At 47.7% G+C, this 6,000-nt stretch overlaps 1 protein-coding gene across 4 annotated transcripts in view; it reads left to right on the top strand.

Annotated features, from left to right (window-relative positions):
- Positions 1-6: 6 nt before the first annotated feature.
- Adarb1 (adenosine deaminase, RNA specific B1) overlaps positions 7-6,000 on the top strand; it is a 125,536-nt gene continuing 119,542 nt past the window's right edge. For 3 of the 4 annotated variants that reach the window (XM_013351210.2, XM_013351212.2, XM_026785461.1), the window contains exon 1: positions 7-76. The gene's annotated coding sequence lies outside the window, so the exon portion shown is untranslated. Of the gene's footprint in view, positions 77-345; positions 364-6,000 lie in introns of those variants that run through there. The other variant, XM_026785460.1, reaches the window with a different exon arrangement.

The raw sequence follows: 6,000 nt of genomic DNA, 5'->3' as shown, positions 1-6,000 counted from the left end.
GGCCGCGGGGCCAGCCGAGCCCGCCGCAGCGCCCAGAGCCAGACGTCGGCAGCCCGCGGGCGCAGCGTGACCCGAGGTAAGGCGACGGGGACGAGGGCGGCCGCGTTTATGTAAGCGCGGGGCAGGTGGCTGAGGCCGCGCAGCGCCGGCGGCTGCGGACCTGACCACCGACCCCAGACTCTATAGATCCCGGCCCCGGGCCCGCGGCGGGCTGCGGGGTGGCTGGCGCATCCTCGGGTGGCGCGGGGAGGGCGGGCCGCGTCTTCTCGGATGCGCTGCTCTGCGCTGCGGGAGGAGGCTGCGCCCAAGACGGCTTGTCCGCTCCTGGAGGCGCCGCGTCCGCGTGGGATGCGCTGCGCCGCGGTGAGCCGAGAGTGCGCCCCTCGGACAGGAGGCTGTGCCCGCGGAGGGGACCCTCTACTCCAGGGAGGGGACCTGTGCCCATCGGAGTGGAGGTTGCGCCGGGGAAGTGAACCGTCTGCCGGGCGGAGGGGACCTGTGCTCCGGGGAGGGGACCCTGTATCCCGGGAGGGGACCTTTGCCCAGCAGAGGGGAGACTGCACCCCGGAAGGGGGACCCTGTGCCCTGCAGGGGGAAAGCTGACCCGAGGATGCAGACCTTGTATCCTAGAGAGGGGACCTGTTCCCAGCAGAAGGGAGGCTGCTCCCGGGGAGGGAGACACCTTGTGTCACTCTGAAGCTGAGTCCGGAGATGGGGACCCTGTGTCCTGCAGAAGGGACCATGTGCTTGGCACAGGGGAGGCTGCGCTCAGAGAGTGAATCCTGTGTCCTACAGAGGGGACCTGTGCCGGGAGCAGAAGGGAGGCTGAGCCGGGGGGTGGGAACCCTGTTCTCCGAGAAGGGGAAGACGTACCAGGGGATGGGGACTTTGTGCCCTGCAGAAGGGACCATGTGCTTGACAGAGGGGAGACTGCGCCCAGAGGAGGGGGGCCGAGTGCCCCGCAGAGGTGAAGATGCGTCACAGGGAGGGGGGAACCCTGTAACCTGAAGATGATACTCTGTGCTCCGAGGAGGGAGATCCTAACCCTATACTCCACATAAGGGAAGCTGTGCCCCATGGTGAGCGCCTTGTGTCCTGCAAAGGAGACACTGCGCTGCCAGGGAGTGGGCACCGTGACCCGGGGAATGAGGCTGCTTTTTGGTGGTCCGTGTCTCTCCCGAGGGCTCAGAGTCGGCATGGGGCGCCCTGCGTCTGGGTGACGAAGTTCCGAGTGCCCCGATGGCCGTGGGAGCCATCTGGGACATTAGGGACTGGAGGTGAATTTTGAGGCGCTCGCATAGGTAGTCGGAAAATCACTGTGTGGTGACTGTGTGCGAGAGAAGGTGTCAGATGGGGCTGTGGACGCTAGACTGTAGTGCCACAGGAGTTGCCTGTCGGTTCGGGATTTATGAGGGGAGTATCCGCACCGTTGTGTCTGGTTGAACGTTAATGTTTTCAGTTAGCAGGTTTGGGTTGTTACTTCTGGAGAGGGCATCTTTTTCTGTCTTTTGAAAACCATCATTGCGTTCCATTCTGAAAGGATAATGAAGTGGCCTGATAGCAAACTTGCTTTCTTACTGTTAGGTGCCGTAATTAAGATGACCAAACCGTAATTTTTACTGAGAATAGAAATAATGTATTACTCTTTGTACCTTTGAAAGGAAGCTGCATTTTCTAAAACTGTTTTTGACTCAAGAGCAGTGTCTAAGCTGTTTGAAGGAGCCTGCTGTTTCTTCCTTTCTCGGCAATGAAACTTTCTTTACCCTGTTTGCTTGAGAGGGTTCCCTGGAGAGGGAGAGGAGAAAAAGGAGGCAGAAGGTTGGTTGGTACAGTTCCTTTGGAATGAGGATTAATGGTCCCTTGGTAGAGGCTCCTCCAAGGAGCAGATTCACAGCACGGGCACCCCACAACAGGGCTTGATAAATATTGGATGAGACACCCCGGGCTGGGTGCTGTGATCCCACAGTGGTGGAGAGGTGGAATTCACAGGCTTGGGAAGGAATGCATTCTCCATGCCTGGTAGATGTCAAGGGGTTTCAGAAACTGGGCACATTCAGTTACTTCTGCGTCAGCTACAAAGCTCCACTTGGAAGGATCGAAGGAGCCCTTTCTGCAAGGACAATGGTGGAGAGAGAAATTAATGAAGTATCTTCCATGATGTGTTCAGTCAGTCATTGCTGCTAGGCCAAGGCAGGAAGATTAGATACTGAGAAACACATCTTGGCTCATAGGCAAATTCACTTCTTTGTGAGTTTATATGCCGTAAAGCATTTAAACTGCTTCAGAATATTTTGGAATTAAAAAAGAACCATTTAAAGCCGTCTTGTCCTGCAAATGAACAGTTTGCAACTGGTCATGTGCTAGACCTCCTCTCTGGAGTTACAGTGCAGGACTCCACAGGCACAGTACAAAACCCACAGACAGTGTGCCTACTAATCACTTTAATAGCATTAACATTTTGAGATAAAATTACAATATTTGCAAAGGTATACAACTTTAGCTTTTAGGTTTAAAAACTTAAGCATGCATATAATGCATTCAGGAAGGCAAGCAATTTATGTGTACATAATAATCCAAAAGGCACACAGAATAGGCTCAACTTCATTCCATCTGTACCCCACCACTCAGTTATATAATATATAATTATATATATATAATTTTTTAATATAATTTTTTCTGGTACTGGGCAGCGAGTGAACCAAGACCCTGGCACATGTTAGGCAAGTGGTTTACTACTGAAGTATATCTCAGTCTTGAGAAATGGTCTCACCATGTTGCCCAGGTTGGCCTTGAACTCATTGTCTACGTAGCCCACAGCCCACGTGGGTCTCAGACTATCAGTCCACCTGTCTTAGGCTCCCAGTATTTGGAAGGTAGCTGTGCTCGCCACTATACCACCAATGCAATGTACCAGTATCTGGAATTATGGTCTGTATCAGTTTTTAAAATAGTAGTGTTTTAAAATTTTCATTAACATCGTAACAGTAGGATTCTTATTTATACATGGGCATAAGAAAGATCTGCTCATAATCTTTAATCCCAAATTTCTGTATTAGTAAGTTGTGTTTAAGAACTGGATTTTATTGCCTTGAGTGCTGTAATTAGCCATGTAAATACACAGGACGAGAGAATATTGTTAAATAGCTCAGAGGTTATCTAGAAGCAGCTTTTGGAGATTGTCATCAATGAAGTTATACAGATGTCAAGGAGATAATCAAAGTTAGTGTGAACGCTTGGAGAGGTTCAGTTCTACTGGAAAACTTGATGGTTTTCAGTGTCTTTCTAACGTAAGAATTTCCAAAGTCCACAGTTTGATGTGAGGGAAATGGTTAGACTTAAAATCCTTTATTTAAGTAGAAAACAGTAAGATCTCCTGAATAAATCGGGAGCTTGGGGATCATGGGCGAAGGTAGAAGGAGATGGGGGAGGAAGAGAGGGGAGCGGAGAAAAATATATAGCTCAATAAAAAAATAAATAAAATGAACCAACAAATAAATCAATAAAACCCTTCATTTAATGTGTTCATAGTATATGAAGTAGAATAAATAACTAGCAACAATTTTACTTAAAAACTGCCCACTAGATCAGTGGTTCTCAACCTTCCCAATGCTGCAAGCTTCATGTTGTAGTGACTCCCAACCATAAAATTATTTTTGTTGCTACTTCATTACTATAATTTTGCTACTGTTATTAATTGTAATGAAAATATATGATATGCAGGATATCTAAAATGTGACCCCCTGTGAAAGTGTTGACCCCAAAGGTCTCAGGTTGAGAATCACTGCACTAGATTAATTAAGATTTCTTCTTTATTGCTTGTGACTGTCTTTCTTGAGGAGTGGATGAAGAAGGTGCAGTAACCAGGCCAGCAGAGATCTTTACCTTGCCTTCCACGGCAGTTAGGATCATTGATATTAATAATCAAGTTGTTGTTGTTTTCTTTTAAACAGTTTGATAATACTGCCCCGTTGTTCTTCCCGTGTTTATACTCATGTGGTACTCTAGGAATATGTATGCCAATGACTTTGGTTTCAGGCATGATGGGTTGAGTCCAGATGAAGCAGGAGGGGAATGAAAGTAGCTTAAAGGTGTCTCGTATTTATGTTGAAGAACGGAGTGGAAGCTGTTGGCTCTAGATCAATGATTTTAAAACCGGATGCTCTTTCTTTCTCATTGGGGGTACCTGTGCTCCAGGTTGTTGTTCTAGTGAGCCTGATGAGGCTAGTTCTGCTTACCTGGGGTTCTCATTATGGGAATAGTGGAATCCTGAACAAGACTAGACTCTAATGTCTGTGTACCCTGAGGGGCAAAGGAAGAAGAGGTAGGTGGGAGGAAACAGAATAGGTGTCCAAGGAGTGTGGGGATGTGTTTTGGCTACAGCCTGATGCAGCCTTCCCGGCAGAGGGGACTCTGGGGTAAAGGGCCTTGACATGTGTTGTTAATGTCAGGGAGCCATTGTGGTCAGAAAGGGAGGGAGAGTGGCAGGAAATGAGGCTGGAGAGGTGGGGAGGACTGCTTCTTGCTGGACTATAGAGGCTGTGGTTAGGGATTTAAATTTTAATCCCAGAGTGATGGGAGGTTTTAGGAGGGCTGGCCTGCCTGCTCTTCTCCCTCCCCCTTTCCCTTTTAGAGAGTTTTGAACATGATAGGGAAGGATGTGATCTGGTTTATCTTTCAAAAGAATCATTCTGGCTTGTGGATTTTTAGGAGCTTGTCATGTGCCAGGCTGTTTCAGATACTTCATAGCTGTTAGGCTCAACCAACTGGCAGCCCAAAAGGTGAACATTATTACTGTTCAAGGTTTTTATTCATTTATTTTATTTTCATGTTTCTATGTGTGAGTGTAGACAACGTGGAAGTCAGAGGACAACTTCTCAGATTGTCAGTCCTGCTGGACGGTCTTTCCAGCCTCTTACTGTTTATAGATGGTGCTGTCAAGGCAGGGAACTGTGAGGAGCTTGTTCCAGGTCACACAGTCAGTGGCACAGAGAGATCCTCTATAGCATGCTACACTCATCCCCCTCACTTCATTGCTGCAGGCAGGAGTAGCCCTGGAGACCAGCGAGGAAGCCCAGGTTGGGGCCCAGCACGGGGGAGAGGTGGATTCATCACCGTGTAAGATGCTTTGTCTGTGAGGTGCACCATTGTTTTTTTATGTTCCTGACAGAGGAGGGTGGGCCAATTAGAGGATGGCAATACTTTCTTACCACTTAGCATTCATTTACACTCATTGAAAGGACTGACTTTGAGCATAGACTATTGCAGTGCTTTTGTGCTTTCATGGAAAAGGATACTGGAGTAATATAATCACAACACATTGCTTAGATTTGAGTCCTCTGACTTTTAGCTTGGGGTAGTGCCACGTTGGTGGAGTTGGAAGCCTGGGAAGGTTGTAGTTTAAGGTAGGGATTTAGACTTGAGATTTGGAAAATGAAGCCTGAGACCTTACTCAGCAGTCATACCAATACCCTAACCAGGGGGTCAGTGTGCCATCCCACCACCTAGCTATTTAACTTTTCTGTGCTTCAGCTTTTTATCCTTAGTTCAGGGAGAATAGAATTTGTGTCTTGACCAGGCATGGTGGTACATACCTTTAATCCCAATATGAAAGAGGCAGTTGGGGTGAGACAGGAAGGAAGGAAGGAAGGAAGGAAGGAAGGAAGGAAGGAAGGAAGGAAGCAACCATCTCAAATGGTTGTCAAGTCAATATGCTGAGCTAATGAAGAAGGTCTAGAATAGTACCTGACTTGCAGTATTTAAGAGAGTTTGCTTAGCTTATTGTTTTTATGATTAGTCATCTGAATGAGAGATTTGGATAGAAATGGAAATTCAAGGACAGGCTCAGGAAAAGGTTGGGCCATATATGTAAATGTAGGTGTCTTTTTTGAGTATAATTGCTGTTTCATATCATAGGCTGGACAGTAAATATGGATGCAGAAGAGCAGAGGTAGGTACTGTGATACTGAAGTGGTGGATACTGAAGAAGAAGGCAAGCAGGAA

This window comes from Microtus ochrogaster, linkage group LG2 (assembly GCF_000317375.1).
Source record: "Microtus ochrogaster isolate Prairie Vole_2 linkage group LG2, MicOch1.0, whole genome shotgun sequence".
NCBI lineage: Eukaryota > Metazoa > Chordata > Mammalia > Rodentia > Cricetidae > Microtus > Microtus ochrogaster.
Note: the sequence above shows the minus strand (reverse complement) of the source record. Positions and strands in the feature narration are given on the sequence as shown.